We start from the raw sequence: 20,836 nt of genomic DNA on the forward strand, positions 1-20,836 counted from the left end.
TGATGCACCAGTGGGAATTGGTGGGTTGGCCCTGCCCTCTGCCTACCCCTCAGAGCTGGCACATGACTTGGGGCTGGGCCTCAGCATCTGCAACCTCTCATCTTCCTTGCCTGCTATCCAGCTACAAGTTTCTCAGGAGAGGAGGCTGGCAGCAGCGGCCATGGAGAGCTCACAGAGACACAAGATGCTCTCCCACAGCCGCAACTGCCACTGCTGTCAGCTTGCCCTCCTCCCTGAGCTCAGCAGCAGCATTTCCAGGGGAAATAGGGACATTCCAGGATCAGATCAGAAGCTGGGGTGGCTTTCATAATTCTGGGACTGTCCCTGGAAAATTGGAACACTTGGAGGGTATGTCAGTATAAGGCACAATATTTTCCTGGTAGCTGGGCGGGGTGCAGATTTTACATATATATATATATATATATACCAATTGCAAATCCCTTAGGACACTGCTTTTCCTTCACAAAGGATGCACAAATCTGTCTGTTACTCCCACTTTTACATTTCCCCAACCAATCTGAAATTCTACATCACTTTTCAATTTCTGTTTTTAAGTACTCAAGAAATTCATCTGTATATTAGTGTTTGTTTATCCTAATAGGCATATTTTTGCAAGCAATTACACCCAATTAAAAAAAAATTACAAGCAATTTCCCATAATGTAATTCATGTTTGTTTGTTATTGCCATTAATATATGTATTTTAATACCCACTTTCCCCGACGCACACATTTTTGGTATGCATTTTTTGGTTGGAGAAACTCATTACAAAATTCAGAGATGTGCAAATTTTGAAGGATAGGTGTCACCCCTGCTGTTCTGCCAAGTTTTTGTATTATTTAAGGAAGTGCATAATAGGTAGGTTCACTTTAAAATATACACGAACCAAATCCCCCTCCCCAATTCCCATCTTCCTAAAAACCATTATTGGTATAAGCCAAGGAGAGGCTGTGCTCATTGGAACCTCTGGAGAAAGTAGTAACATGCATATAAATAAAATTTAAAAATGCACAGAAGTTCTTGAAGTAAATGAATTATCTTGATTTTCTTTGCTCACCCTAGCAACTTGTAACCATATCTTCCATTACAGAAGATTGCTAACATGGCTTCATGCTTTGGGATGTTTCTGTGTAAAGAAGCAAACTCTATCAAGCTGGATTTCTCTGCAAACATGAGCAAATAAAGTGTATTTAAAGAAGAAGCCTCTGGTGGAATCATCTGACTCAAATTATTGTATCTTGTTTTGAAATATAAATATTTTTGGAAGAAGGGACATTGGATGTTACACTAAGCCACTGTGAATTCATCAGCTTAAAGCTTTAACCCTAGAATTGTCCAGGGTAGTGGGGGGTGGGGTATGTGTGTACTGGGAGGGGGGTAATGCTCAAGGTTTTTTGCAGCAGGAAGTGATTAAGTGCGTTTGCAAAGTGAGGACATTAGTTCCCAAGCTACCTAACATCAATTAAAGGAGGCCAAATTAAATCGATGTTCTAATTCCACAAAATTAATGGTAACTTTTTTTAATAGATGTTACAACATTTCCCTGTGGTCCCGTAATAAATTCTTATCAGAGCAACACACATAGGAAGCAAATGGTTACACCTTTCACAGTCTAAAAACTGCTAGGAAATGGTCATGTTTAGAGGCTGTTGGCCAAAGACGAACAAGATCTAATATTTCTAATAAGATAATATTTCCTTCAAATATGAACCTGGAGGAGAAACTGTGTTGTCAGCAATATTTATTGAGTAGAATTTCAGGTGGGTGGGTGGGTGGGTGGGTGGGAGGAACTCTAAGTATACCTGAAAAAGAGTCTCCACCCCCATCGCTTAGCCCGGACACTGAGGTCCAGCGCCGAGGGCCTTCTGCCAATTCCTTCATTGTGAGAAGCGAAGTTACAGGGAACCAGGTGGGGGGCCTTCTCGGTAGTGGCGCCTGCCCTGTGGAATGCCCTCCAATCAGATGTCAAAGAAATAAACAACTATCTGACTTTTAGAAGACACCTGAAGGCAGCCCTGTTTAGGGAAGTTTTTAATGTTTGTTGAATTATTGTATTTTAATATTTGGTTGGGAGCCACCCAGAGTGGCTGGGGAAACCCAGCCAGATGGGCGGGGTATAAATAATAAATTACTACTACTACTACTACTAGTACTACTACTACTACCTAAGAAATATATTTGTTTTTTAGATAACGTACAATTATTTTAGATTTTAGCATAGTTGGGGTAGCCAGTGTGGTGCCCTCCAGATGTTGTTGGACTACAATTCCCATCAGCCGCAATCAGTGTGACCAGTGGCCAGGCATGATAGGAACTGTAGTCCAGCAACATCTGGAGGGTGCCATGCCAACTACCTCTGCTCCTTAGCTTCTAGCTGCAAATAGAGGGGAGCAGAAAAGGAGGAGTAGATTGGTATTGGCTGTCCATTTGTACATGTATTCACATTAGGGTTGCATCCTATGCCCCCCAAATTGGGGGCTCCTGATTTTTGTGGAGTCCACCACTTCCCCACAACCACAAAGGGATGCAAAACCCAGGACATTACGAGGGAAACACAATAAACACCAAAGAGGCTCAGATATCAGATACCAGCAGATAGTTGTTGTTTTTCTTCCACTGTATTGGTAGTGGAAAAATCATGAGATATTATGGACTGGCTAAACGCAGAGGAGTAGAGGGAGGCATCTCCTGGGCATCCCCCAAGGGAAGAAAGCTCGGAGCCTGGGGATTGGTGGTGGGATGACGGTGAGCAGTCAGAGAGAAGAAGGAGCAGACTGGGAGGAAGTGTCAAAAAGCTGAAGAGGTAACAGAGTTTAGTGAGCAGGAAAACTCTGTGGCAGAGAGCAGTCCAGAACAAGAGGTAGAGATGAGGCAGGCGGCTGAAGAAGCCAGGGGGGTCTCCCCCTCCTGCTGGGACCAGCTCCCCACCCCACCCCACACCCCAGTCTCCCAGAAAACCAAAGAAACATGAAGAGGAGGAGCAGCAACAGGCAAGACGATGGAGCCTCAGATTGCTTGGGAAGGAACTGGGGAAGGAGGAGCCTTAGGGAGCTGTGGGAAGGTGGGGACCTTAAGTCCTCAAAACTGCCTCAGGGGAGAGTTCTATTGTAAACAGTTGCTGTCCTAAGAGCTGTCTGGTTTCTTTGAATAAAGAGTTAACATCACTGAAGCCATGTGAGTTATTGCTGACCTATTTCGGCTCCCACACCTTTCATGAGAGGAGAAAATGAAGCTCTTATGCAGCGGCTCCTCGCCTGTGGAATGGTCTGCCCAAGGAGGTTCACCTGGCACCTTCATTGCATATCTATAGGTGACAGGCAAAAACATCCCTCTTCTCTCAGGCCTTTGGCTAATTAAGCAATTTATGGCCTTTTAAACTGGGGGTGGGGGTTGTTTGTTATTGTTTATGTTTGTTATTAGGGCATGTATTTTTGTGTTTTTATATTGTAAACCGCCCTGTGATCTTCAGATGAAGGGTGGTATAGAAATATTATTATTATTATTATTATTATTATTATTATTATTATTATTATTATTAGTGTGCTGTCATCCTCCCTAAACCATGCCTTCTATGGTGACAAATTGCATGTTCCCAACTCTAAGATAGCCCATTTCAGAAGCCATATTTCACCGCACCCCAGATCCAAGCTGAAACTACTCCCATGAGAAATTTTATCTGATTCTCCTTCTGTGAATACAGAAGGGGATAATCCCAGAGTTCGGCTGGCTTTAACCTCAGGCAGGTGTGCATCAGAGTGCAGCCTTGGATCCAGGTTTATTTCCATTCCATAGGAGTGTGTATGGAAATGTATAGTAATTTATAACAAATAGCACAATAGGGAGGAAAATTGTAGATTACATTAACATGGGGTCTGGAAGTTTGGGTTATTTATTTGTTTGTTTATTTATTTATTTTAAAATGCTGTCAGTGTGTCAGCATGTGTATCATCTCTGCAAACTTATTAAGGTATAGTGTTCAGATGCTTTGCCTAATCAGACTGCTGCTGTAAATTATTTGGTTCTTAGTGCAAAATTAGACCCCACAAAGGAAATAGGCTTTGGATTATCATGATTTGCATTGCAATGGCTGAAATGGATGGCCCCCACCTCTGGGGAAGCATTGTCAGACATCAAGAGAATCTGCATTACAATATATCATCTGCCGGCATGGCATTTAATAAGCTGCCAGGTTGGTTTTGATTAGACCATTGACATTCTGCACAAGGGCTGATAGGAGCGCTGTGTTTGGGTGTTACTGATGCTGTACAATCCCTCTTATCATGATGGGTGGAGTGGGGGTGGGTGGGAGGGAAGAAGGGCCTGCACATTACTGGGGCATCAGAATTAGGTGCAGTGCAGCATTCACCAACCTGGTGCCCTCCAGATGTTTTGGACTGTGAAATGATTCGGCTGGGAATTATGCAGCATCAGCAACACCCAAAACCAGTGCTCATTGGGTCATTGCACTCCAAAATATATGGAGGTCAGAGGAGTGATAAATGCCAATGTAAATGTGTCTCTGTAAACTCTGTAGGGTTCCTGTCAGGTGTGATGCATTTTTTGTTTCTTTTTCAAAATGTCCACACTAGGAATGGACGGATCTGTCAATTTCAGTTTCTCTCACTTCCTCATTTTTCCAATCTTAAGCTCAGTTCTCTACATTTCTGCATCAGTCTATTTATTTGGTTTAAAAAGTTCATCAAGAACATTAATCCCCTTTCTGTTTTCAACTCTGAATACCGCTTGCTGGGCTTCCCAAGTGGGAAGAATGCTGTTGCACTCAGGTCTTGCTTGTCGGCTTCCCATAGAACATAAGAATGCAAGAAAAGCCTACAGGATCAGGCCAGTGGCCCTCTTGGCCAGGATCCTGTTCTCACAGTGGCCATCCAGATGCCTGTTGGGAGTATTCATGTAGGACCTGAGTGCCACAGCACTGTCTCCTATGGTTCCCACCAACCAGTATTCAGAGGCATGATGTTGTAGACAGTGGTAGTAGAACATAGCCATCACGGTTATCAGCCTTATAAATTTGTCCAACCCTCTTCTAAAACCATCCAAGTCGATGACCACCTTTGCCTCTAGTAGGAATGAGTGCCATAGTTTTTCCTTTTATCAGTCCTGAATCTTCCATTGGATGTCTCCACATTCTAATGTTATGAGAGAGGGAGAAAAACTTTTCCCCATCAAATTTCTCTATCCAGTTGGATAGAGAGGTTGCTCAGAGCCATTCATTTGAGCAATGTGTAATGCCTCGAAGACACCTATGTACATACATACATACATGCATGCATACATACAGTACATATGTCCAGCATTTGTTCACAGCTTAGCACAGGAAGTTTGCTCTGCAGTCTTTGCCTCTAATTGTCATTAAGGAGATAAAGTTTAATATCAGCTTAGAGTCAAACTCTATTATAGCTGATCCATTTGCAGTGCTTCTTCCATTTTACTTTGAGTTTCACTCTCTGGTGCTTTTCAGTGACCTGTCATGAAACATGCTTCATTTCCAGCCCCAGGTTTAATTGAAGGCAGGACTTATCAAGGTTTAGTTAGTTCCAGGATCTCTCTTGGGGGCCATAAAGGAATGTATTTGCACTATTGATGGGAATAATCCTTTCACCCTAGATGCAGACTTACTACCAGTGGTTTCCATACCTCTGGGATTACCAGTATTTGAGGCCAATTCAGACTTTCAGCTCAGCACTGAAGACAGGGAAACTGGAGGGGAATAATCTCAGGCCTCTGGAATATGCACGCATGAAATGGCATCATGTGTACATGGGTATTGATGTGTGTTTGTTGTTGTTTAGTCGTTTAGTCTAAACCTGCAGCCACCCTGTCAGACCTGCTGGAGGTGGTGGCGGGCTGGGCCTTGGAGTTCCCAAACCTACTGGTTTTGGGAGACTTCAACGTCCATGCTGATGCCGCTCCCTCCTCACAGGCTCTGGACCTAGTGACTTCCATGGCAACACTAGGGCTTTCCCAGTTTGTTTTGGGCCCCACTCATCAAGCAGGCCACACGCTGGATCTGATCTTTGGGGCTGGCATAGATGTGATCATGCTCCCCGCTGTGGAAGTGCCATGGTCTGATCACTACGCTCTGAAAGCCAACATTGACTTCCCGCTCCTCCCCGGCTCGGGTGGCGAACCTATTTGGGCTTGTCCGTGAAAACTGATGGATCCTGATAGATTCCGACAAGCCTTGCGGAACCCTGCTCCTCCTGGCGACTCATTAGATGACCTTGTTGAGGACTGGAATAACCGGCTCTTGGCAGCCATTGATGAGATCACGCCTAAGCGCCCTCTGCGACCCCGTCGAAACCGGGCACCTTGGTTTACTGAGGAGCTCCGGAAAATGAAGCGGGATCTCAGACGGCTAGAGCGAGTATGGCGACGGACTCGTGACGGAGCCTCAAGAACATCTTATAGGACGCTTATGAAAGCCTATGAGATGGCTATAAAAGCTGCTAAGAAATCTTACTTTGCAGCTTCCATTGCATCTGCTAGCTCTCGCCCAGCACAACTTTTTAGAATAATTAGGTCAATAACGTCCTTAGGAGGACAACCAAATTTAAGCACAAATTCGACCCACAGCTGTGAGGCATTCGCGAGCTTTTTTGCGGAGAAAGTCCTGTTGCTCCGCTGTGACCTCCCTGCCAATTTAGATACAGTGACTGAACTGGAGGCCCCTCGACTGACTTCAGGTCCAGTGTTGGACCATTTCGATCGGATACTCCCTACTGATGTGGATAGATTCCTCTAAGTTGGTAGACCCACCACCTGCCTCCTTGATCCGTGCCCATCTTGGCTGATTAGGGAGTGTCCAGATATTGCACGGACCGCCCTGGTTGAAATTATCAATTTGTCCCTTGACACGGGGACATTCCCAGGGGAACTGAAGGAAGCAGTGGTGTGTCCACTCTTAAAGAAAACTTCATTAGATCCCTTAGACCTATCCAATTACCGCCCAGTTTCAAATCTTCCATACCTGGGTAAGGTAATTGAGAGAGCGGTTGCTGAACAGCTTGGTAGGTTTCTGGAGGAAACATCGGCATTAGATCCATTTCAGTCCGGTTTCCGTCCTGGTTTTGGGACGGAGATGGCTCTGGTTGCCCTAACAGATGATCTCCATAGACAACTGGATCGAGGCGGGTCAGGACTGCTGATCCTTTTAGATTTGTCAGCAGCCTTTGACATGGTCGATCATGATCTTCTGGACCACCGCCTCGCAGACGTGGGGATACAGGGCATAGCCCGTAACTGGCTGTGCTCTTTTATCTCTGGTCAGGGACAGAGGGTGGCACTAGGGAGGGAAATGTCGTCGCGCCACTCCTTGGTGTGTGGAGTGCCGCAGGGCGCAATTCTCTCCCCAATGCTTTTTAACATCTTTATGCGCCCCCTTGCCCAGATTATCCGGAGCTTTGGGCTGGGCTGTCACCAATATGCTGATGACACCCAGCTCTATCTGCTGATGGATGGCCACACCGACTCGGCCCTGAACACACTGACCTGATGCTTGGAAGCTGTGGCTGGATGGTTTCGTGGGAGCCGATTGAAACTAAATCCTTGGAAGACAGAGGTCCTATGGCTAGGTCGGGATGGCATGGGGATGAGGGACCAACTCCCTTCTCTTGCGGGGGCCCAATTAGTGCCATTGCCTTCCGTTAAGAGTTTGGGTGTAATCCTTGACGCTTCCCTTTCCACAGAGGCGCAAGTTATAGCAACAGCCAAGGCGACATTTTTCCACCTTCGCCGCATCAAGCAGTTGGTCCCTTACCTTTCCCGCCCCGACCTGGCCACAGTGATCCATGCCACGGTCATCTCCAGGCTTGACTACTGTAATTCGCTCTGCGTGGGGCTGCCCTTGCCCTTGAAGCTGTCCCAGAAACTCCAGCGGGTACAGAATGCTGCAGCGAGGCTCCTCACGGGGTCTCTGCCATGGGAGCATATTCACCCAGTGCTTTTCAAGCTGCACTGGCTCCCGGTGGAGTACAGGGTCAGATTTAAGGTGCTGCTTTTGACCTTTAAAGCCCTTCACGGCCTGGGACCCTCGTACCTACGGGACCGCCTCTCCTTGTATGCCCCACGAAGAGCCTCAAGGTCCATAAATAACAACACCCTAGTGGTCCCAGGCCCTAAGGAAGTTAGATTGGCCTCAACCAGAGCCAGGGCCTTTTCAACTCTGGCTCTGGCCTGGTGGAACGCTCTGCCTCATGACACCAGGGCCCTGCAGGATCTGATTTCTTTCCTCAGGGCCTGTAAGACAGAGTTGTTCCGCCTGGCCTTTGGCTTGGAGCCAATTTGATTCCCTCCCTCTCTTTCTTTTTTCTTTTCCTTCTCCTCCTGCGATGAGGCTACATTTTAATATTTTAATGTTCCATTATTTTAATGTTGTTTTTTATTTTTGTTTTTAAGTTGTAATCATTCATCTTGTTTTTATTATTGCTTGTAAGCCGCTCTGAGCCCGGCCTTGGCTGGGGAGGGCGGGGTATAAATAAATTATTATTATTATTATTATTATTATTATTATTATTATTATTATTAGTCGTGTCCGACTCTTCGTGACCCCATGGACCAGAGCACGCCAGGCACTCCTGTCTTCCACTGCCTCCCGCAGTTTGGTCAAACTCATGCTGGTAGCTTCGAGAACACTGTCCAACCATCTCGTCCTCTGTCGTCCCCTTCTCCTTGTGCCCTCTATCTTTCCCAACATCAGGGTCTTTTCCAGGGAGTCTTCTCTTCTCATGAGGTGGCCAAAGTATTGGAGTCTCAGCTTCAGGATCTGTCCTTCCAGTGAGCACTCAGGGCTGATTTCCTTAAGAATGGATAGGTTTGATCTTCTTGCAGTCCATGGGACTCTCAAGAGTCTCCTCCAGCACCATAATTCAAAAGCATCAATTCTTCGGCGATGTACAAGTAAATAAATCCTCCTTCCTGCAACACCATAGATGTGGAAATGGCCTTATTCCTGGGCCAAATGTCCGAACAGACTGATTATGACCCAAAGTAAAATGTGTGATCTGATTACACACAACCCCTCATTTGCACAGGGGTTGTGTTCCAGGTCATTGTGTGCATCAGCAGAGTGCATGTAAGCCTGGCTCACCCCATTCTGCCCCTGCCTCTGCCCCTCCCTACCCCACTCCACCCCAGTTCTGCCCCTGTTCCACCCCCTTCCAGTTTCAAACATGACACATGTGTGCATGGTTGTTAGTACATCAAATATCCGTAAATTGAGAGTTGCCTGTATGTTGAAGGTACCATGGATGCAGTGAGAGGGGACATTAATATGTTGTAAGAACATAAAAGAAGATAGCACAGCACAGCACAACACAACACAACATGAAATCATGGAAATGTAGAGTTGGAAGGGACCACAAGGATAATCTAATCTAACTCCCTGAAATGCAAGAATCTTTCACCCACCACAGAGCTCTAACCCATGACCATGAAACTGAGTCTCATGCTTACAAACTGAGCTATCCCTCAGCACCCAATAGCATGACATCACATAACATGATACTAAGAGTTCTATGGGATCAGACCACCTTTTCCAACATCCTGTTCTCATAGTGGCCAACCATCTGGCTATGGAAGTCTGCAAGGAAGACTTGAGCACAACCACAGTCTCCCAACAACTACCGTACTTTTCTGTCTAGAAGACGCCCCCATTTGGGGGGGGACTATATTTTAAGAAAATGAGGGGAGATGGCCCAAAGTTGTTGAGCCTCTCCTCCCATGCAGATGAGGGCAGGAAACACTCCCTAGATCATTTCCCGCACACAGCGGCATCGGGTGAATTTGTGCTCCCTCCAGCTGGCGGCGCGCAGCTTCTCCCCCCTCCTCACACAGCTGTGGGCAGAAAACACCCCCCAGATCTCTTCCCACTTGCTGTGGCATCTGGGAAAGCTGCGCTCCCGCCAACTGAATGGCTGCCAACGCGGTGCTTCCCCCTCCTCCCGTGCCATGCTACTATCCATGTATTGGATGACCCCAGTTTTTTGACGTGATTTTTGAGTCAAACGAGTTTGTCCAATACACGAAAAAGTACAGTAATATTCAGAAGCACAACTGCACTGACAGGGCAGGTAGGCAGAATTTCCATTTAGTGGAGTCAACGCAAAAGAATCAGTAACAGCTTTTAAGCATATTCTGGTCAAGTGAAGTGGTCTCCGAGATGTGCATGGATGTGTGGACAAATTTATCAAGAGGGCTTCGCGGTCAGGTTGAAGATGAAGAAAAAAAATAGTCGAAGGATGTAGGTGTTGCCTCTAATATGCCACAACTCTCATTCCCCTTAAGAAACTACAAATTTACCCCCACTAAAGAGTGGGCGTAGTATCTCTAAATACGTAAATGACCAAAATTTCTGTTTCAACTGGTGAGTTTTTTTAAGTTTTTTTTTTAAAAAAAAGCTTGTCACAGTTCCAAGTACAATGCAAACTTGAAGCACACCTTCACTGTGCCCCGGAGGCACTGCATTTCTGTTTCACAAGGCTATTACATTCTGCTGTGTTGGTTATTCTCATGTGGTAGCACACAGAGTATCTATCACACTCAGACTTTCGATCACAGTTTTGGTTTACAGTATTCTTGTACATTGAACAACTCACCCTGGACATTATTTTACTGGAATGAAAATGGCTCCCCCCTCCCTGCAACCATGGTTTAGATTTCTGCAGTTGTTAGGAGACCCCGTATTACGCTCAAAGAGTGGTTTATCAGAGTGGTTTAACAGGCAATCCTTTCCCAAGAAACTCTGAGAATTGTAGCTCTGGAAGGGGGATAGGGATCTCCTAACAATTCTCAACACCCTTCTCAAACTACAGCTCCCAGAATTCTTTGGGGGAAGCCATGATTGTTTAAAGTAGTAGCATAGCACTCAAAATATAGGGTGTGGACGAGACAAGGCAGTTTCATACATTCCTATATTTCAATTGCAAAACAAAGAGTAAGAAAGTTAGGCCATGCTTGATCATATTTTCTCACCCAAATTCTTGCGTGGTCTGGCCTTTTTGTATTATTATTACTCACAATGTGTCTTGCATCCCTCAATTACTCCCCCTCCCCCAGCTTTTGCTAATTTTGTGACAATTAGTTGCACAGTTCTGACATCTTGATACTTCTGAAATCTTTTCAACCCCCCCCCCCCAAGAATGAATGAATAGATGTTGATTAAAGTGATAACTTTACAATTTTTTTATCTACACATATTAAAATTGCACTCGAGGCAAAGAAACTGGATGGCATTCAGAAACCAGCCATAAAACTAACCAAAGAAATTGAACTGTGTGTCACTGTATAATTCCAGTTAATTAACTGTGTTGCATTTCCATTTAATCTGCAGTCAGAGATGCAATCAGCTGGCATTGCTCCTATTCCATCCAATATTCAAATATTTGCAGCTAGCTTTGCCAAAAAAAGCCAGTTTCTATCTGGTTCCTAGCAGCAAAACTACTGTCCATCACATAATACAATCGTACCTTGGATCTCAAACGCCTTGGCTCCCGAACAAATTGGATCCTGAACGATTGAAATCCAGAAGTGAGTGTTCCGGTTTTTGAATGATTTTTGGAAGCCGAATGTCCAAAGTGGCTTCCATGGCTTCCGATTGGCTGCAGGAGGTTCCTGCAGCCAATCAGAAGCTGTTCTTTGGTTTCCAAATGTTTTGGAAGTTGAATGGAATTCTGGAACAGATTCCATTCGATTTCCAAGGTACGACTGTAGTTTGGGAGATCTGGGGAGGTTTGTATTCTTCCAAATTTTCTCCTGCTGGTTACTACAGTGCCAAGTAAATGTTTGCTGGGGGCTGTCTTAAAGGCTCTGCTTCTTTGAGGCATACATTCTCTTCTGCATTTGTAAGAACTCAATCATTCAGCACCAGAACTCTGGAACTCCCTGCCTATTGATATCAAGCAGTGCCTTCGCTGTATTCATTTCAGAGCCTGATGAAGATGTACTTAGTAGGACAAGCCCACCCAGACGCTTAGAAATGTTGGTGTGAATCTTAATCTGTTTTAGTATTTTAACTTATTGTATGTTTTAATGTATTTCTTTTAAAAAATTCCTGGTTTTATGGTTTCATCATTTTGTAAACCGCTTTGAAGTTTTGTTTTGTTTTTACAATCAAGCAGTCTATAAGTGTTATGAAATAAATAAATAATAATAAATTTCTGAATGCCAGCCGTTTATTTCCCAGCCAGACACAAGAGAACTCTCTGCTGCACCTCCATTTTATACACAGAAGAGGAATCCTAATTCCATGCAATATTTTCACCCACATACATGCACTCCCAGTAATTCCCCATCAGCTGATCAATGTCCCAGGGTGGAACACCAGCAAAATGCATTCAAAAGCACCAGAACCACTTCCCTTCATGAATGAAACATCTGTAATTCTTGTCTATTATCAAGTCTATTTGTTTAGCGATGTTACAGGCTTTCACTGGGGCTCCACTTCTATCAGCAAACTCTCAGAGCCATAAATTATTTTGCACACATTTGCGTATGTGCATGCTTGTGTGTTCTTACATCATTTATTTTCATGACATTATACATGCCATCTTTTCTGAGTACTTGACATCAAAAGGTGCTTATTCTCCAAGCTCATATTTCACTACTGTGCTTATATTTTATCTGGCTTTACAGATCTGGTTCCTGCACGAATGTCTGTAAAGTTCCATACTTTTCATCCATTATAAAAAATGGGAATATAGGAAGTTCTCACTTACACAAAGTCAGAGAATTGGTCTAGATCAGTATTGTCTACACTGAGTGGTAGCAGCTCTCTGGGATTTCAGACCACACTTCAGACCTGCCTGGAACTTGACTATGATTGCCTTGTCCTGGTTAAGAGTGCTGAACTAGGACCTGGGAGGTAAAGGTAAAGGGACCCCTGACCATTAAGTCCAGTCATGGCCGACTCTGGGGTTGCAGTGCTCATCTTGCTTTATTGGCCGAGGGAGCCGGTGTACAGCTTCCGGGTCATGTGGGTAGCATGACTAAGCCGCTTCTGGCAAACCAGAGCAGCGCACGGAAACGCCGTTTACCTTCCCGCCAGAGCGGTACCTATTTATCTACTTGCACTTTGATGTGCTTTCGAACTCCTAGGTTGGCAGGAGCAGGGACCGAGCAATGGGAGCTCACCCCGTTGTGGGGATTCGAACCGCCGACCTTCTGATCAGCAAGTCCTAGGATTTGTGGTTTAACCCACAGCACCACCCGCATCCCCTAGGACCTGGGAGACCAGGGTTCAAATCCCCACTTCATTGCGTGACATTGGGCCAGTTACTGCCTAACTTACTTCACACAGTTCTTAATGGGATTAAATGAAGGGGAGAACAATGTAAGACATCTCAAGCTCCTTGGAAGAAAAGGTGGGATATAAATGCAGTAAATTATATAAAAAATAAAAAAATGAGGGGGGGTGGGAGAGGAGAGGAGAGGAAGGGGAAGTCCCACTGGGTGAGCAGAACACTTCTTCTGCAGAATTGGATACAACCTAATGTTATTAAATGTTTTAAATGCTCTTGTTTCAAATAATTTTTCATTTTATTTTCACTGTACTGTTTTTACTGTTTTGCTGTTTGCCACCCTGGGCTCCCATGGCAGGAAAGGCAGGATGGAAATTTGGTTAAATGATAATCATCCATTGGATTCCACACTTCCCCAAATTATGTAATACAGTTACTAGCTCAAAACAAATAAATTGCATTCTTATAGCATTTCAATATGTACTTTAAACATTTTATGCTTTTTAAAAGCTGGTTTTAATATGGATGTTATATGTTGTTTATTGTGAGTCACTTTTGTAAAAAAAAAAAAGTTTAATAAGGAAAAAAAATATGAAGTTTAATGTACTTTTTAAAAGCAAAATTAATTAATTAAATAAATCACAGATAAATGTAGAAATGGGACAGAAAATGCTTACAAACAAACATTTGAAAAATTGGCCTGGTGCACAAAGAACATGACCCATCTATCTCCAACATAACCCCATACAGTGGTCATGACATTTTACCAAATACTAAGGAAGTGGGCCAGTGAAGCAGTTGTCAATTCTTTCAGAGATTTAAAAAACACAACCAGCATCAGCCAAGCAAAATGGTAACCAAAAACTAACACATTTGTCGGCCTTTTCTAAAGTATCCTTCTTGCTAAGCTTGACCTATTGGTTCCAAGAAAGGAAGTGTGTGTGTGTGTGTGTGTGTGTGTGTGTGTGAGAGAGAGAGAGAGAGAGAGAGAGAGAGAGAGAGAGAGAGAATGCAAACATAGCTTCTGAATGGCATTTCTTGATAAGCTGGGAGTAGACTGATAACTTGTGTACATTTGCTCTGTACAACAGGCAAAGTTGTGTTCAGTTAGCTTCGTGCAGGGCTCATGAGCCTGAGGGAAGAGGTACACCACAAATCATGGAAATGGCTTGAAATGTCTGCCTGGCACAGGCATAAATCCTTCTTCCATTACAATGTTAGTCTCAGGGAAGGCTTAGGAGGACACTGCTGTGGATGTCAGCAACACAGTCACACTGAAAATGACCTTCATCATGCGGAGCCCCATCTGAACCACATTTGTGCCTTGAGAGAGAGGTTTACTTCACTTTTTCAACACGAGGCAAATACACTTGTGTTTCCCACACCAACACTTAAGCCAAAATGTAGCCACCCTTCAAAATCCACGCATCTTCAAATGTTGCAGTGACCTCTCCAACTAAAAGATACGCATGCAGAATATATAAGTGAAAATGGCATGTGGAAAAACGAAAGGGAAACTAAAGCTGACATATTTCTCCATGCTGAGTGCCAGAGAGAGAAGCCAGGCTCAGGAATGAACTTTTGGCGGCACATAAAATAGACCACAAATGAAGCCCACAAATGAGAGTTGAGCTTTAAAAGCCCTGACATTATTTTCCAGAATGGGTCGAATTCTGAGCTACAGAATATTTCCCAGTGGCCACCATGCATCTACCTCTCCTTCCTTCCCCTTAAATTCTCCTCACAATCCTCCAACATACATGGCCTACCCACTTTCCTTACCTTAGCAGCAGGAACAGCAGCAGGTGCAGATGGGAATGGGGTATCCGACATTACTCCTAGAGATTGGATGAAGCCTCTGGGTTGGCCATGATAAGAATAACTACAAGGATTTTGACATCATAATCATTTCATAGCTTAACATTTCCTCCAATGAAATCAATGTGGCATACATGGTTCTCCCAATTATTTCATCTCAACAACAACCCTGTGAGGCAGGTTAGGCTGAGCAAGGCAGTGACCATGCCAAGGTGAGCTTCATGTGAACTTCATGGTCATGGGGATTTGAATGCTGGTCTGTGAGGTCTTTGTCTGACCCTCTGCCCACTATACCATGTTGGCCTTGCTTGTCCGATAGAGCAGTTCTGACAGTCCTGCTCAGGCCCAGTTTCACAACAACTGGGTTGGGCAGCAGGCATTCCAGATCAGGATCCAGATATGACCACCAAGAAATTGTGATTCATGAATACAAGACTGAACACTCTTCCTCCCCCCATAACAGACCACATTGATGAATTGCCTTGAAATCTGATTGTTACATGTTGCCTATTATCATGGCTTAGATAATAAATGGCCATATTCTAGCCTGTTCAGAAGTCTACTTTGTAATGACATTAACATGCCCCATTAAGTGTATTATTGTACAAGAGAGCGGAGCCATTTGTGATAACAATCTTTTATTAGAATCCATATGCATGAGATATTCTTTGTATAAAAAAGTGTGTAATTTGAATATTTACAAGGAGAAGGACACTAAAAAGACACAGTATAGGCGGAGCTGGTATTTATTCAGGGGAGACTTGGCGGCTTGCAGCGGCGACTCTTGTCAATGGCTGTAACGCCTGTGTGTTAAAAATAATCAGGGTCTCCCAATTACTTGGCAGCATCTAGTCCAGATATTTCTTTCTCTGAAATTGTATGGCTATAACAGAATGCTGAAAGAAAAGCTATTTGAAATATGTAAGAGAGAGGGAAACCACTATTGCTGTTCTTCCTTTGGATATCTCAAGTATCTGGCAAAAAATGCACAGTCGAATTATCCAAGAGTACAAAACCGGATTAAGCAGATGTTAGAGTGGTTTTGGATGTGTCGTTCAAGAATGGAAGCCCATCACTATTCAAAATAAATGAAGCCTTTACACAAAGCATCCCCTTATCAAAAGTGAGACGTGCGCTTGTACATATTGATACCCTGGAATATAAAAAAAAGACCTCGGATCCAAGGAAGCAAGTAATCAGAGAGTTACAAAGAATTAAGAAGATTGTGTGCACTGCTGCCTCAATCCATTGAAAAGGGCAGAGATGCCAATAGCTTTTGAGAATTTCCCTCTGTTATACAGCAGGACTAACAAGGCTTAAGCTGTAAAAAGCCAATCTACATTCTCCAGTCACAAGCATTCAGTTACAAGATGATACATAGCCACGTGACAGTACAGCTCCCCTTTTTTGAATTGAAGAGATGTACGTAGAAGCCATCCAAGCAATTTACAAGCTCTTACATTTTGCAAATATTACCAAATGATTACCTTCTCCAAATATGACATTAAAAAAAACAAAACCTTGTGGAGTTCAGACACCAAAAAGCCTGATCTTATAAAGCCATGATTATTAGGACTGTGTGAGGCCCCTTTGATCTGGGGTTCTGGGGGCAGTTGTGATCTGATGGTGCCCCAACCCAGATCAGAGACCAAATTGATTTGGAGCCTTGCTCATTCATGCACTCATGAGGGAAGGGAGAAAGAGACATGCTTCTATTTCTCCGTCCTCCCAACCATATGCTGATGGAAATTTATCAGCATTTCAGCGTGAATTTGTATGCAATTTTGCCTAACATACACATTAAGATAATAATAATAATAATAATAATAATAATAATAATAATAATAATAATAATTTATTATTTGTACCCCACCCATCTGGCTGGGTTTCCCCAGCCACTCTGGGCGGCTTCCATAGAAACCAAAAATACACTAAAATATCACAGATTAAAAACTTCCCTGAACAGGGCTGCCTTAAGATGTCTTCTGAATGTCAGGTAGTTATTTATCGCTTTGACATCTGATGGGAGGGCGTTCCACAGGGCAGGCGCCACTACCGAGAAGGCCCTCTGCCTGGTTCCCTGTAGCTTTGCTTCTCGCAATGAGGGAACCGCCAGAAGGCCCTCGGCGCTGGACCTCAGCATCCGGGCAGAACGATGGGGGTGGAGACGCTCCTTCAGGTATACTGGGCCGAGGCCGTTTAGGGCTTTAAAGGTCAACACCAGCACTTTGAATTGTGCTCAGAAACGTACTGGGAGCCAATGTAGGTCTTTCAAGACCGGTGTTATGTGGTCTCAGCGGCCGCCCCCAGCATTTTGTATGCTATTTTCAGTATTATGGTCATTTATAGTCATGCCTTACCCCAGTGTACGCATTTTTTAATGGAGAACTGCACTGAAAAATTTGGAGAAGTGCACATTTCAAAGGACAACTGTCTTCCCATCCACACATTGCTTTGGAAAGTGTGAATTAGGTAGGTTTGCCTTTAAATGTCTTCCCCCATCCCTATAGGGTATTGGTGGGGAAATTAGTTTAGTTTGAATTTTAAACTAAACCCACACATTTTCTGAAACTATACATGAGCTAAAATGCACCTCTGTGTTCTACTTTAGACATCCCTGAATTTTGTAGTGCAGTTCTGCAACCAGAAAAATGTGTACAAAAAGTCATAGCCTGGATTTAACCTACCCAGACTGCTAGCAGAAGCTAGTGTAAGGGCTCCCACTCCTCCCTCCACCGTACCCCGTGCCTTCCTCCAAATCCACCCTGGAAAGCCAGGAGAACCCCCAGAAAAGTGCACAGGGGGGCAAGAGGGAGGGTTGTTCCATCTGGCAAGAAGAAATGCCTGGTGTGATGGAATGATCAGAAAAGCGCAACATTTAATTTAACTTACAAGCATGCATTCTGGTAAGAGAAATTGCTTGCACAAATGTACATATGTCCTAAAACTGCAAAAAAAAGTACATATAAGGAAAAATGCATACTAAACTGCTGAGAAAATGTCATGAAAAGAAGGACTCTTTCCTTTTTTAAAAAAAATGGCAAACATGACAAATTAAAATTAATAGTGGAAATATATGAAACTGATATTCACAAGATTCATTCATCCCTAGGCTGAACTATTATTATTTGATTTGCTGCCAACCAACCCCCAACCAAGCAGCCTTGTATGCAATTCTCTATCTTATTTTTATACTGTTTCATAGCAGAAATGCTCCATTATTTTATCACCTCCCCTACTTCCTGGGGGCAGCTAATAATGTCGATTGAAGTAGGAAAGTGACACTTAATTTCACATTACATGTTTCAGGAACAAAATGGGTTCTTTGGCCCCCACTACTAAATAAAACTTGTGTCCTTTTTTTAAGGAGATGCGAATACGTTTGTGAAACCCATCTATTTTTTCCATTTCTTTTTTTAAATGTTTGTTAGCATATGGAAACACAAAAATTGTTATAGTCACAGATTACCAGAATTCTGAACTTTGTCATACTCAGCGATGTTTAATCTAGCATTCATATTTGTACGACAGGCAGGTCTGAGGCTTGCAAACATCACTTTCAAGTTGAATCTGAGTGAATTAGATTGTCATTCCTGTTCCAAATGCAAGTGAACTTATGTCCTTGTTCTTTAAAGCAACTAGCTAAGTTTATCTATTCTCTTTAATAATGCAATTTAATTTACCAAAGGTTCCTATTAAAAATTTATCTGACTGAAACAGTCACCTAGACATTTTGTTATAGTTAAACATTAGCTTTAGCGAGCATCACAAATTTCCTGCTGTGAAGCTGGGGCCAGCTTCATATAGAAACACTCTCTAGGCTATCAACTGATATTACATTTAAATGAGGAAGTCTCTGTTCACTGAAATAAAATAAGGCTGGTTTTATTTTTTTTTAAGGCACAGTGGCTGGGCCATTGCAGCAACAGGGAATTAACAGCTTACTTCTGTGAAAGAAAAAAACATGGCAGCTAATAGATTTCTTTTTCAAAGCATGCCAGCAGCTTCTCACGTACACATCCATGTGAGCAACCTGGGAAATTATTAGCCATCATGCGAAACACACAAAGACTCAGAAACATACCCCAGGTCCAAATATTTTCACCATCGCATGATGAGGGACAGAGGACATGAGCACACTAGCTCCATTCCCATGTTAGTATCCAATAATAATTTAAGAAGAGCCCTGCTGGATCAGACCGAAGGCCCATCAAGTGCAGTAACCTGTTCTCACAGTAGCCAACTAAATGCTCACCAGCCTCCATGAGATTCCATCCAGCCTTTTCCATGCAGGCTCCCCACTTGTGATTTGCAACCCTGAATTCCCAGGCTCTCAAACTGTGTGGGAACTCTATAAGCTTCCCACTTCAAAGGTTAGCCTTCCCATGTGTGGAGGGTGGTGAGCATGGCAATAGTGGAGGCAGGTAGGTAATGCACTTGTCCCCAGTCTCCCTCTTCCCATGAAGGATTCAGAAAATAGGGATGTGGATTCTGTCTTCCTATAATGCAGGGAACGGAGAATCTGTGGCCCTTCAGATGTTTTATTTATTAATTCACTGTATTTTTATACTGTACTTTATTCCAGAGGATGCCAGGGCAATGTCAGGGGTCATAGGAGCCAACTCCTAGGGGCAATGGGGGCTTTGACCCCCACAATAAAATATTTGAGGGGGCTGGCTCCCCACAAACTTGATGGCGATTCCCATTCAAATGGTGTGCGTGCACTGCATCATGTGATCGATTATGCAGGATGGGGCTTACCTGGGCCCCCACAATATTTTATTCAAGTTGGCATCCCTGTTAGGGATGGTGCTACCATTAAGAGCAGTATGGCAACCACCAGCAAATACTGGAGAGTATCAGCGGCAGCCCCTTCCAGCTGTTGGCCAGTATTGAAGTAAGATTCAGCTGCCAAGCTTCTACATATGGAAATTGGGGAGAGCAGCATTAACTTGTCATCAGGGAGCAAAATGCCTTGGACCATCCCTGTGCAGTGTTCCAATAACATACTATAAATAACAAACTGCACATTAAATTAAACAAGATGAAAGACACAGCACCTAGCCATTCAGATAGTTCAGCTGTAGACATAAAAAATAACCGTGCTTAGGTTTACATTTTTCTCCACAATGCCTGTGTGGACAGATACATTTATAGCTGATGGGGGGGAAATCACCAGACTGTACCTTCAAAGATAGGTAGTTCCACAAAAGGGGTCACCTGAGTCACCATGAAATGGACTATGTGAGCCTCCAATGCAGATAGTAAGGTTGGCAGATATTGGACACCAATTCCCATCAGCTCCCGCCATCTTGCCCAATGATCAAGGATGATGGGAGTTATAGTCCAACAAGATATGAAGGGTCACACATTTCTCATTTGAGATAGGTGGGGCTATTCAAATAAACAGGTGGAGTTACGCAGATTGGAGCAGGTTTCCAGGAGGTGAGTTGCCAGGGCAAGGATCATTTTTAATTCCAACACAGCAGTGTCCATAAGTGCACACATTGACTTTATTCCATATGAATGACTGTGTGCCATTCTTTTCTATGTGGAAAAGAGAAATGCCACAGTTCTAGACACTGATATAATGAGGACCGAACTGGTCTTGTACCATTGGCACTGGTTGGCTCCAGTCAACAAGAAGCTATCAGTTTCTCTTCATGGAGATAAGGTACACTGGGGCAAATGTTTCACACAAATCACATACCCCCACTCCTGCCAATAAATCAATGAGAGACTTATATTATTACAACCTGTAAAGTT

The 20,836-nt window shown here is 43.7% G+C and overlaps 1 protein-coding gene across 17 annotated transcripts in view; it reads right to left on the minus strand.

The window, feature by feature from the left end:
- Window positions 1-20,836, minus strand: part of RBFOX1 (RNA binding fox-1 homolog 1) — a 1,446,067-nt gene that overhangs the window by 1,080,584 nt on the left and 344,647 nt on the right. The window lies entirely within an intron of this gene.

This window comes from Podarcis filfolensis (genome assembly GCF_964270895.1).
Source record: "Podarcis filfolensis genome assembly, chromosome: 14".
NCBI lineage: Eukaryota > Metazoa > Chordata > Lepidosauria > Squamata > Lacertidae > Podarcis > Podarcis filfolensis.